Consider the following 12,332-nt stretch of genomic DNA (forward strand, 5'->3'; position numbering starts at 1 on the left):
CTCTCTCTCTCTCTCTCTCTCTCTCTCTCTCTCAACTTTGGGAGATGGAGATGAGCTGGAGGAACTGTGCCACTTGGGCCATGTCTTTGGAGATAATACCTGATCCCGGATCCCTGGTCCCTGGTCCCTTCCTCTTTCTTTGCTTCCTATGTGTTATAAAGAAATCTTCCTGACACATACTTGGCTGTGATTCCATCATGGCCAATTTCAATGAAGCTAAGTATTATAAACAAAAGTCTATAAAACCATGAAATTAAACAAATTATTCTTCCATTTAAATTATTCTCTTGGATGCTGTGGTGGTTTGAATGGAAATGTCCCATAGGCTCATAGGGACTGGCACTGTTAGGGGGTGTGGTCTTGTTGGAGAAAGTGTGTCACTGGAAGTGGGCTTTGAAGTTTCAGATGCTCAAGGCTAGGCTCAGTGTTCTTGCTGCCTGCAGATCCAGATGTAGAATCTCTTGGCTTCTCCTCCAGTATATGTCTGCCTGGACACTGCCATGTTCCCTGCCACGATGATAATGGACTAAACCTGTATGCTAGCCCCAATTAAATGTTTTCATTTGTACAAGCTGCTGTGGTCATGGAACTGTGTGGTCTTCACAGTAACAGAAATCCTAACTAAGACAAGTGCTTCGGTCACAGCCACAGCTATAGAAGGATCGTGATCGCCTTTGTCTTTAGCAAAGCCTTTGAGGCATAAGCACAGGAAACTGGGTCCTGCATTATGGTGGCTCGCATGAAGCTGGGTCAGTATGGGAGAAGATAATATTTGTTCATCTTTTCTCTTCTTGTTTATATTTTCCTAGGCTCTGAGACAAAATACCTGACAAAGCAGGAAGGATTTATTAGAGCTCACAGCTCCTAGGAATAGGGTTCATTATGGCATAAGAGGTGAGAGGGCGAGGTGGGTATGGTTCATGATGCTAGCCAGAGAACACGGGAAGGGAAATGCTGGCCTGTGGCGGGCTTTTTCCTCCTCTTTTTATTCAGTCTGTGTCACCAAACCACTGGATGGTGCAGGTGACGTTCAGGCAATCCCTTTCAGGCCATCCTCCCTTGGAATGCTTTTTAAGACACACCCTAAGCATCCCCTCACTAATGCCCAGGCTATTTCTTTAATGCAGTTAGCAATCAAACTTGATCGCCACGCTCTTCTTCTGCTCCTTAGTCCCTGTCCAGGAACACCTTATTTTTCTAATATTCAGAACAACTTTAGGTGTTTTTCCCCAGACACTACTGACAATTTTCTAGCCAGGTCTCTCATTGGCCTATTTTATTAGGCCCAACTAGCCTGTCTTTACCGATTTTCCCTGTCCAATCACATTAGGGCAGGGGGAGGCTTGTGATTGGACAGGAGAAGGAAGGCAGAGGGAGGAGTTGAGGAGACAGAGAGAGAGGTCTGAGGAGGAGAGGGAGAACCAGAATGGAGGCCGACGACGTGGTGTTATCAAATGGTTAGAATAATTGTGTTAAAGTTTTATCATTATCATTTGGCTCTGAAATTATTGTATTGGCTCTTGTAAATTGTATTATTGATACATAAATCTGATTGGCTAGTTAAGTATTAAGAGTCTTGATTCTACCAGGTAATTAGGTGTTGAGATGGCTAACCAGGGGTGGGTGGGGCATTGTATGAAAGCAAGAGGAACTTGGGGGGGGAGGAGGGCATTCCAAGAGATGGCCTGGTGGGAACCATGTGGCCTAGCAGGGCTGGTGAGTTGGCAGGCGGAAGAGATCAAGCAAGTGAGATCACCTGGCACAGGGGCTGCTAGCTCTAGATATTTCCCGCAAGTCATACCAGCACAAATGTGTGAGTGCCTGACATGGATTTCTGAGAGCTGAGCTCAGGTCTTATCTTTACTTTACAGAGTGTGGCATCTCCTCTTAGCCTTCTAATGGGTAGATTGAGAGCCCTTGGCTTCCCGACTGGAAACTGGGACTCAAGACATGAGAACAATCAGACAACAGCTTTCTCCTCAGTTTCCCTTTGTTTCAAACCCATTGGGAAAATGCAGGGGTATAAATCACTACTGAGTCTTGATGAGCTTGGGATATAGGACCCTTCTTTCCATCTTCTCGTTTACTGTGGTGGAGGTCTGCTCATTGCAAAAGAGATTCTAGGAGCCTTCCTTCATATTGAATACTCCTTTTAGCAAGTATACTAAAACTTAAGTCTTTGAGGTAAAGTACTATTAAATATTAAAAGTAGCTAAAGACATAAAAACCATACAGTGCATTCATATAATAAAAATGTAATTGAGACAGAGCTACAGTGTAATCTTACAGAATAATAGGCCCTTTATTCTGATTCTGGTTCTCCATCAGAACCAGAGTCCCACATTCCATGGAAGCCAGGGGCCATTTTTCAATTTTTTTTAAAAGAAGCCAAGACTTTAAGACTATGGGAGAAGAGGCCCTTATTCCTGTGAAGGCTCGATGCCCCAGAGTACAGGAATGTGAGGGCGGGGAGAGAGGGGATGGGAGTGGGTGGATGGGTGGAAAGCACCCTCATAAAAACAGGGAGAAGAAGAGGGCATAAGGGGTTTCAGTGGGGTGGGGGAGAGACCTGGAAATGGGATAACATTTGAAATGTAAATAAAGAAAATATCCAATAAAAATAATAATAAAGAATATTTAGGTTTGAAATCTTCTGAGCTGAGAAGCAACCAGATCTCATTGTGCTACTCAAAGACGTTTTTAAGTGTTTTAAAATTCCTCAACAGACATCTAACATGAAAAATGGTGTGATTATAGCCACAACCATTCTAATGCTCAGACATAGACAAGTATCACCTGAAAACCCCTGAGGGAAAGAACCCTCCCACGCTTGTACACGCTTAGTGCCACTTCCTGTGGCAGGGAATCCTATTTTGGTACGGCAAAGCCTCCCATGGATTTGACATCATTCCTTACAATGGAAGGATTTATACATGGGAACCAGAGTAAAGAGAAAAGGAAGGACAGAACTATACACTTCTGTAACAATGGTATGCAAGAGATGTTTAGTACGGGTTCAAGAGTATAAATGTTTAGTAAAAGAAAACATATTTGGTATAAAAATTAAAAATAAAAAATCTTGTCTTAAAGTGACACCAGGACAACAAAGTATTGTGTATGCAAAGGGGAGGTTGCAGCAGCCCTCCAGTGCATGTGGAGATATGGTATTCACATATTCACACATAAATACATGCACACAGGGTCTTCATAGCACCCTTGAGCATGATGCTCTTTTCCCATTGTGCATCTTTAAAGCTGGATAACTCAGTCTACAGTTATGAGAAACAAGCTATGTAGACATTTCGAGGTGAATTTATTAACTCCAGAACAATTGTACCATGCAGATCTAGTTACAGACGCTTATCATAGGTCCCGTGACAATAAAAATGGCTTCCACAACAAGAAGGTCATGAGCAACTCTGACTATGGAATTAAAGTCCACATCACTTTCTGGAGGAAAACCTCTTTTGCATTTATATGTGATTATATATACATATACACGCATTGCTTCTGTCAGAGCTACAACTCAAGTTATTAAAATTTAATAAACCATTCATGGTATTATAAACTGCCTGTGTATCTATTATATGAGAATATCCTGATATACTGGTCAATTTTAAAAGTTTAACAACTGCTTACAATGCTGCAGAAATATATTTTCCTCTGTGTGTGTGTGTGTGTGTGTGTGTGTGTGTGTGTGTGTGTTAAGATTAAAAATGTGGCGGGGTGTCAAAGCAAATGTGTACACAGCACACTTATGGATGTCAGAAGGCAACATTGGACTCTATATTTTGATCACAGTTTTGGTAACCATGTAATTTTCTAAGCCATCAGGACTTTTTAAGAGTCTTTTAAACAGTCTCGTGTGTAATCTTCCCCCACCCTCATTGAAGACTCTTCCTTCCCTTCATTCGCTTTAGATAGTTGATGCTAAATGGATAGAAATAAGAAAAAAAAATGTGTGCAGGGAAAAGAAGAGCACCCGAAGTGTTGAAAGGACCAAACACACATGCTGTTACAGGAAAGTCACACCAATGAGTGTTCCTGCAATGCAAGTATTTGGGTGTGGCTGTAGTAGCAAAGTTTATAATGGGGACAGGTAATGATAGTGGGAATATGATGCTGAAAAGGCGGATGGGGTGTCCATTGCACAGAGCAGCTGGGCCATAGAAGAAAGTCAACCAGCCAACACTGTAGATGATTTGTTGGAGGCCAAATATGACCTGAGATACAAAGGACCATTTGGTGGCAATGATGGGGGCATGACAGGGAGGTAGTTAGTCTAAAAGAAACTGAGAAAAGAAAGTCTATTGGAGTTCATAATAATTTAATGAAGACAGCTCTCAAAACTAAATTGAGAGCTGGATGTTTGAGATCATTAGTTGAGACATGGTCCCCTAAATAGGGAAACAATGAAAAGATAAAGCTTAGATTTGGGGGGACTGGGTGGGAAAAATAGGCATGGAAAATGAAAGAGAAGGCTAAAGAAACCAAGTCAGTGCAAACTTAAGTATATTATACCTTTGTACCCTTCTGCATTGCTGTAACAAAACACCTGACAGAAACAACTGCAAAAAACAAAAAGGTTTATTTGGGCTCACAGTTTCAGGGGAATCAGTCTATCATAGTGAAGAAGGCATGACCATAAGAAATAGCTCATGTCCTAGTGGACCAAGAAGGGACATGTTGGCATGTGGTTGTTTTCTCCTCCTCCTCTGTGATTCTTTCTGGTTTTCAGGCCAAGGGATGGTGTCTCTCATACTCAGGGTGGGTCACATGCATGCACCCCCTCAGTTAATACTCTCTGGAAATTCCCTACAGATATACCACAGGCATGCCTTGCCACCTAAATCCAGTCACATTGACCATGGAGACTGATCATGGCATGCACGTATCTGTAAGCATACGAAAAAACACTGAATTATGGATATGGACTTCATGTGGGTAAATTTCACATCATGTAAATATGTGAATTCTATATCAATTTAACTGTTTCAGGGAGAAAGAGCAAAACTGAGATTTCTGTGAGACAGAAGAAAAACTACTTGTAGAAAACATTTTCAGCTACCACCAAACTGTGGATCTGGGACTTGCCCTACAATCAAACAAATTGAGGGGGCAGAGAGGACAAATAGGAAGGAATTCTATTGATTCTGTTTCTCTAGAAGAACTCTGATTAAGAGATTTTAGAATTTGGAGGAAGAGCATCTCTATAATGTATACATTAAAAGAAGTATAAGGCAGTTGCTCAGGAATTAGGCTAAATTGAGGCAGAAAGAATTGCAAAATATCAGGTAGAAAACCTTAAATGAGCTGACAGAGATAGTCAGTGAAAACATGTGTATTGAAGGTGCTTCTGCTGAGGCCTCAAGAGTATGGGCAGCATGGTACTAGAAATGGGAGGAAACGTTATCCAATTAAGAGTGGCAACAGGGCCTGGCTGTGGTGGTGCACGCCTTTAATCCCAGCACTTGGGAGGGAGAGGCAGAGGCAGGCTGATTTCTGAGTTCGAGGCCAGCCTGGTCTACAGAGTGAGTTCCAGGACAGCCAAGGCTACACAGAGAAACCCTGTCTCGAAAAACCAAAAAAAAAAAAAAGAGTGGCAACAGGGCTGGAGAGATGGCTCAGCAGTTAAGAGCACTGCCTGCTCTTCCAGAGGTCCTGAGTTCAGTTCCCAGCAACCACATGGTGGCTCACAACCATCTGTAATGGGATCCAGTGACCTCTCCTGGTATGTTTGAAGACAGCTAAAGTGTACTCACATACATATGTACATACATACATACATATATACATGCATGCATGCATGCATACATACATCTTTTAAAAAAAAAGTGGCAACAACTGGGCTGGAAATGCAAAGACAGCCCCAAAGCTGCACTCGTGGTATGTTTGTCTAGGGGCTCACCAGCATCTGTCTAATTGGATCTAAGGGCCACTGTATAGACAAGAGTTCATGCTTGGTACTGTAAACCTAGACGACTTCCCATGGTTGGACAAGGCATAGACACAAGAGGAGAACCTACTACCACAGAAGAATTTCTATTTTGTTGTTTTTTTTTTCTTTTTTTTTTTTTAACAGAAAGATTTTATTTCCTTTATTGAGAAACTTAAAGTCTTGGGTACATCAAAAGCAATTTCTGGGATGGGGAAAAAAAAAGAAAACCAGATACCACAATAGAAAAAAAAAGTTACCATCTGGGCCACAACAGAACCCAGACATATATTCTTCTAATTGAAAAATTCCAGGTGCTTCATAATTGACTTCTGATACAAGATGACCTATTGAATTTGCTTGCAACTTGGGTCTCCGGTGTGGAGGATGTCTTCAGACCCTAGCTGGATGCCACGAGGGGTTATTTGGCTTTTGACTCTTTTTTCTTGTCTAAGAGGTAGCAGCAGCAACAGTTCCCACCTTCTGAGCAGCTTCTTTCTTGGCATGATGAGCCTGCAGGACTGCCACAGCTTCATCCACCTTGGAACGGAGGGACTCGGGGGACTCCAGCATGTGCAATAGCTCAGAGTTGTCGATTTCCAGCAGCATCCCTGGAATTTTTCCAGCCAGGTTTGAATGCATTGTTTGGATAAGTGGGAACAGTCGCTCCCCCAGCCTCTGCTTCTGCTCCTGGGAAGGCGCTGCAGCCAGTATGGAGGCAGTCAGGGGTTCCTGACCCTGGACATGGACTTCAGGCTGGGGGGTCTGCAGGGGCTGGATGGCAGGATGCGGGCTTCGAACATTGGAGGCATACTTGTATGGGGCCACAGCCCTGGGAGCAGCAGCAGCCTGTTTTCTACTCATCAATGAGTACGGCTCTCAATCCTCATCCAAGAAGCTTGGTTGTACAGCAGATGGGAACCATGAATAAATGACAGAGAGGGTGTACAGCTCCAGTTTGTACATCTACAGTGTAACCCTTACACCTAAGCTTAGCTCAGGAGCCTCACGGGAGAGTGGGAAGAAAGATGACAAGAACAGAATGCACACAATGCCTACTACAGTGTCATGCAGACATGACAGAGAAGTTGCACCCATGTCATCTCAACAATACAGTTACCAAACAAGACCTGCATAATGGCAATGCCACAAGACATGCCAACATAGATGAGGGTAACTTAGAAGGCCCCATCTAGATAAGAAGCTACTAGCAATCAATAGCTGTTGAGAGAGGCATGGCCAGCTTTCCCAACTCAAACTTGTGATTGCTAAACTTATCTACATATAGGCAACACTAAGTGGACTCAGCAGGTTGTGTATATATGTATGCATGTATATATGTATGTATGTATGTATGTATATGTATGTATGTATGCATGTATATATATACACATCTATATACATATATATAAAACAATAATTTTAAAAGAGGTCATGAGTTTGAGAGAGTGGAGGGAACATGAGAGGAGTTGGGTTAGAAATGATATAGAGTACTAATATGTAAAATTATCAAGGATTTAAAAATTTATGTAAAATAATCCAATAAAATGTTCAAAAATTAGGAGTGGGAGAAATAGGCTGAACTGCAGCTGGGTTCTAGTCTGGACTTGTGGGACTTATCATAAGCTGGACTGTTCAGTTGAAAATATTTCTGAGCAAAATGTTGACGGTACTACCCTGCTCATCTTGTTGCTCAAATAAACTGAAGCAACGCAAACCAGTATTGGGTGGTTTCAGAGGCTCTCAGTTAGCCCACATAAAGGATGCCATATGAGACACTGTCCATAGAGCCTCTTATAGGAAGTGCTTGAAGAGACACTATGACCAAGGCAACTCTTATAAAGGAAAGCATTTAACTGAAGCTTGCTTATAGTTACAGGGGGTTAGTCCATGATCAGCACGGTGTGAAGTTGGACAGCTTGTTGCTGGAGTAGTAGCTGAGTGTTTCACGTTCTGACCCTTGAACAGCAGGCAGAGAAGAACACTGGGCCTTGTGTGGCCTGCTCTCAGAGCCCTGCCCCAGTGACACACCTCCTCCAACAAAGCCCCGCCTCCACCAAAATCCTTCTAATCCTTCTCAAACAATTCCAATCCCTGTTGAATGAGCAGTCAAATCTGTGAGTCTGTGAGGGTCATTCTCATTAAAACCTCCACAGGGAAGACACTAGAGCAACAAATTTTGGCTAAAGAAATCAGGCAGATTTTTTTATTTATTGGATCCAATAAGTCACCATATCAGAGTCAAACAGTAAAGATCAGTTTATCTAGAAAGGGCCTGTAGAGAACCCTCTTCTTTGATGAGGTAAGGTGCTGGAGAACTCAAAGCCAGTAGACTCATTACCAGCTTGGATTGTTAAGGACTGAAACTGGGCAAAATTATATAGAGAAGAAATTGGCAGAATTTGGTTTTGCCAAAAATGGATTGTATTTTTTTAAAGAAAGAAAAATGATGATTCATGAGGTTAAAATGTGGCTGATCAGAGAACTGAGGAAACAGCCACTGTGACAGACATGATAAAATGAGGCTGCCTTGGGCATAGAGTATGACATCATAGACACAGAGAACTATCACAGGCCTTGAACACTAGTAGGATTGGTTCTTGATACTTGCTTGGCACTGTTAACCCCTTAATTGCTTCAGTTTTTCCATTTTTGACAGGAGACACCTGGACTGTACTCATCCAGCAACCGTATTTTGGGAGAGAAGAATCGTTTTCTGGGTTCAGAGGTCAACCCAGAGAGTCATCCATACCTGATTTGGACAATGAGTTTGGGGCAAGAGTTGGGGTTTAGTGGGCTGAGACTTTGAGGAACAGAATGTTGGGGTGGGATAGGTTTGTGTTGCCTGTGAAACAAAGTAAGCTTGAGAAGATCAGGGTAGATGGTGGATTGTAATGAATTGATCATTCATTGGTCTCTTTGATGACACAGCCACCCAGAGCCTGTAAATATGACTTCATTTGGTAAAAAGGACTTTTGCTAGCATACTTGAAACACATTCATCCTAGATCATCCTGGGTTGTAAGTCCAATGACAATCTTTATGAGTATAGATGCAGACACAACTGAAAAGACTATGTTGATAAGTTAGAGAAGATGTTGGAGTTGTGCTGACACGGGTATGGAAAGCAAGGTGCCCCTTTGGGCTGGAGAAGAGCCCTAGGGCCTTCAGAGGGAGTGCAATCCTCTGAGGTAGAACACCCAGATTTCAGACTCCAGCCCCAAGAAAGAGCATATTCTGTTGCTTTAATCCACTGGGATTGAGGTCATATTTCTCAGCATCCCTGAGACACTAAGACCATGAGCAAGTAGAATTCTGTATATGTCCAGTCCACCCCAGAGTTATCACGTATCCATAAACACAGCTGATTCTATGTCACAGACTCACCACTGTATTGTGGAAAATTATTCTCAGCTTTCCTGATGTTCTTTGCCACTGTAGGAGCCACCTCACAGAACATGTGTGATCTTATATCTTCAAGCCATGGTAAGAAGGTGATGTGGCAATGTGACAACTGGCTTTGTCATAAGAGAATCCTCTACTTGTCTGTAACCTGCTTGGAGTAATCATCAGTTCTAGATGCCAGAGCACCCAAATCAAATGAACTGCTCCAAACCCTGTGACACCTGAATGTCCCAATGTTCAAATGTCCCAGAAGGCCACTATCAGGACCCTTCATCTTAATTGTGTCTTAATTTATCTCTGACATATTACATTTGTGATTATTATTAGCCAGTGATGTGAGCTGTGAACTCAGGATACAGCTCCTGTCTTCTGGGAACTAAAAATCTAGTTGTGCAATACTAATTACCACCAGCATTTACATATAAATGAATCAATTAATAGGATGAGCTACACTAAGCACTCTTATGCGCATGCACGTGCACAAACACAGACTCACCTCTATTAGGCTCCATTTGAACCGAACAGCTTGAGGTTTTAGTAGATTGACGGCTGTCTTCATACCTAATTTCAATGTTTGAATCTCTTGTTATATGGATGTGTTACTTTTTAATAAACAAATAGCCTTGCTTCAGAACCAGAGGGATTAAAGCAATTATGACACTTGGCATACAGCACTATGGGATCTGGTTCATGGACCAATCTGAGTTTATCGAGCACAGTCTTCAGCCAAGCTCCCTGGAGACACAGCATGGGAGACAGCCATCCTCTCTGACTTCTATCTCAAAGCTTTGGTATTAACCCAGCTTTGTCTCAGAGCCGCTTATGATTCCGTGACTCACAAACATAAACATTTATTTTTAACTAATATTTGAAATGTGGATAAACTGTATGCGGCAAGAACTGCTCACCTGAATGCCATCCCTTAATGAGTACCATTCCCAAATCGATAGAAAATAATCAGAGTTTTTGTTCTAACACAGAGACGTTTCCTCACCCTCTATGTTTAACAGGTGTGTCCTCTGGTGCCAAGACTTGGCTGTATATTGCAGAGGAAAGAAAAACAATGTAATGTAGTAAATAATAGAATTTAATATCTCTACTTATCCTAGAACAAAAACCTGTGTTGACAGATTATGCTATCATGGTCATTTGTCCAAATCCATAGAGTCAAAATCACAATGCATTTTTTCTCAACCTTTCCAAAGCATAGTGTAATCATTTATTCAGTTCTGGAGTGGTTGGGGAATTCATCCACTCTCCCTCTGACCCTAAAGAGAGAGAAAGATATAAGGAAGGATTAAAAAAAAATAGTTCTCTCTTAAATTTTAACCCTTGAAATTCAAGAAGCCCCACCTTAATGTGCACTTCACACAACTTCATCGTAGGAAGGCATCTGGAGACCGTGTCCAAAACACCATCCTGCTGAGTGCCTGGTATGGCCTCTAATGTGTGATCACCATGACCAACACCAGCAGTTCAATGCATGGCCAAGCGCTTCCCCGTCACCTCCACTCTGCCAGACCCAGGTGTTTAACTAATTGGATCCAAGTCACTTGGTGAAAGCAACAGAAAGCCACGGGAAGACGAGCAGAGCCCGCTCCTCTTGGTAAGGTTAAAATAGCCAAATTAGGGAAATTGCTCTGCCCAGAAAACCAGTGAGAATGTCAGTGTGGGAAGTACATGAGGGAGCTCCTTGGCTGCTGGAACTTGACACAAGGTGGCAGAGTGCCAGCAGGGCTTCATAAGGGTCCACAGGCTTGCATGGTAGCCGGATTTCCTTTTTGTTGCTGTAACAAACACTATGACCAAAACAAATCATGGGGGGAAGGATTTATTTGCCTTATACCTCCAGGTCTCAGAACTTCATCAAGGGAAGTTGAAGGATGAATTCAAGCAGGAAGTTGAAGCAGAAACCATGGGAAAACACTACTTAACAACATTCCCTCTGGCTCATTTATAAGCTCAATCTTAGGTAGCTTCTTATGTGGCCAAGAACCACCTTCCTAGGGACTAGAGCCACTTACAGTAGGTTGGGCCCTTGTACATCAATTAACAATCAAGCCAATCTCCCACAGGCTTGACCACAGGTCAGTCAATCTGGGCAGTCCTTTAACTGAGACTCCCTTCTCAGGTCTCTCTAAGCTCTCTGAAACTGACAGTTACAGCTACCTAGGCAGTATTTCAGAGCTGGAATAATTTAAATTACATATGTATTTTTCATGGCAAGAATTTGATACTGTAGTCCTGTGTATACTACTGAAGAAGGTGTGGTGGTGGTGTTTGAACACTTGATCCCTAATTAATGGCACTGTTGTGGGTCAGGGGTCAGAGATGCAGCCTTGCTGGAGGAAGTCTGTCGCTAGAGGCAGACTTTGAAATTCCATAGCCTCACCAGACTTCAAGTTTGTTCTCTCTGCTTTGCGCTTGTGCTTAAAGATGAGGTGATCTCTCAGCTCCCTTCTTCTTCTGCTTTGGCTACCCCACATTATGGACTCTCCATCTGGAACCAAAGTCAAAAATAAATGTTACCTTCTAGAAACTTCCTAGACCATAATGTTTCATCATAACAACAGAAAAGCAAATGATGCAGGAATAGATATTTTGACCATATAGAAGATATAAAACACATAGGGTCATAGTAGATATCTGCAATACCGACGTGAGCTAAGTCAACCAAGAGACAGGCTGCCATCTAGATCACGATCACTTTGACATTTTGAGGCTGAGCTAATGCGCCACACTCTTTCACAGGAAACTATTTTTTAGAAGTACTAACAAAAAGAATAAAAGTACATCTTAGCAAATCACAGCCATTACCAGTCACTTGTTGTCATATCAGGTAGCATTAATGAAAAGATTTATATGCAGCACAAGTATGGTGGTTTGAATAAGAATGCCCCCCATAAGTCGGGCGGTGGTGGTGAATGCCTTTAATCCCAGCACTTGGGAGGCAGAGGCAGGTGGATTTCTGAGTTGAAGGCCAGCCTGGTCT

General features: G+C 42.4%; 1 protein-coding gene and 1 pseudogene across 2 annotated transcripts in view; both read right to left on the minus strand.

Annotated features, from left to right (window-relative positions):
• The window catches only part of Grin2b (glutamate ionotropic receptor NMDA type subunit 2B), a 504,020-nt gene extending 494,628 nt beyond the window's left edge, over window positions 1-9,392 (minus strand). For both annotated transcript variants that reach the window (XM_031383668.1, XM_031383665.1), the window contains exon 1: window positions 9,323-9,392. The gene's annotated coding sequence lies outside the window, so the exon portion shown is untranslated. The remainder of the gene's footprint in view (window positions 1-9,322) is intronic.
• LOC116100030 lies at window positions 6,085-6,799 on the minus strand (annotated as a pseudogene).
• Window positions 9,393-12,332: the final 2,940 nt, after the last annotated feature.

Source organism: Mastomys coucha, unplaced genomic scaffold (assembly GCF_008632895.1).
Source record: "Mastomys coucha isolate ucsf_1 unplaced genomic scaffold, UCSF_Mcou_1 pScaffold20, whole genome shotgun sequence".
Classification (NCBI taxonomy): Eukaryota; Metazoa; Chordata; class Mammalia; order Rodentia; family Muridae; genus Mastomys; species Mastomys coucha.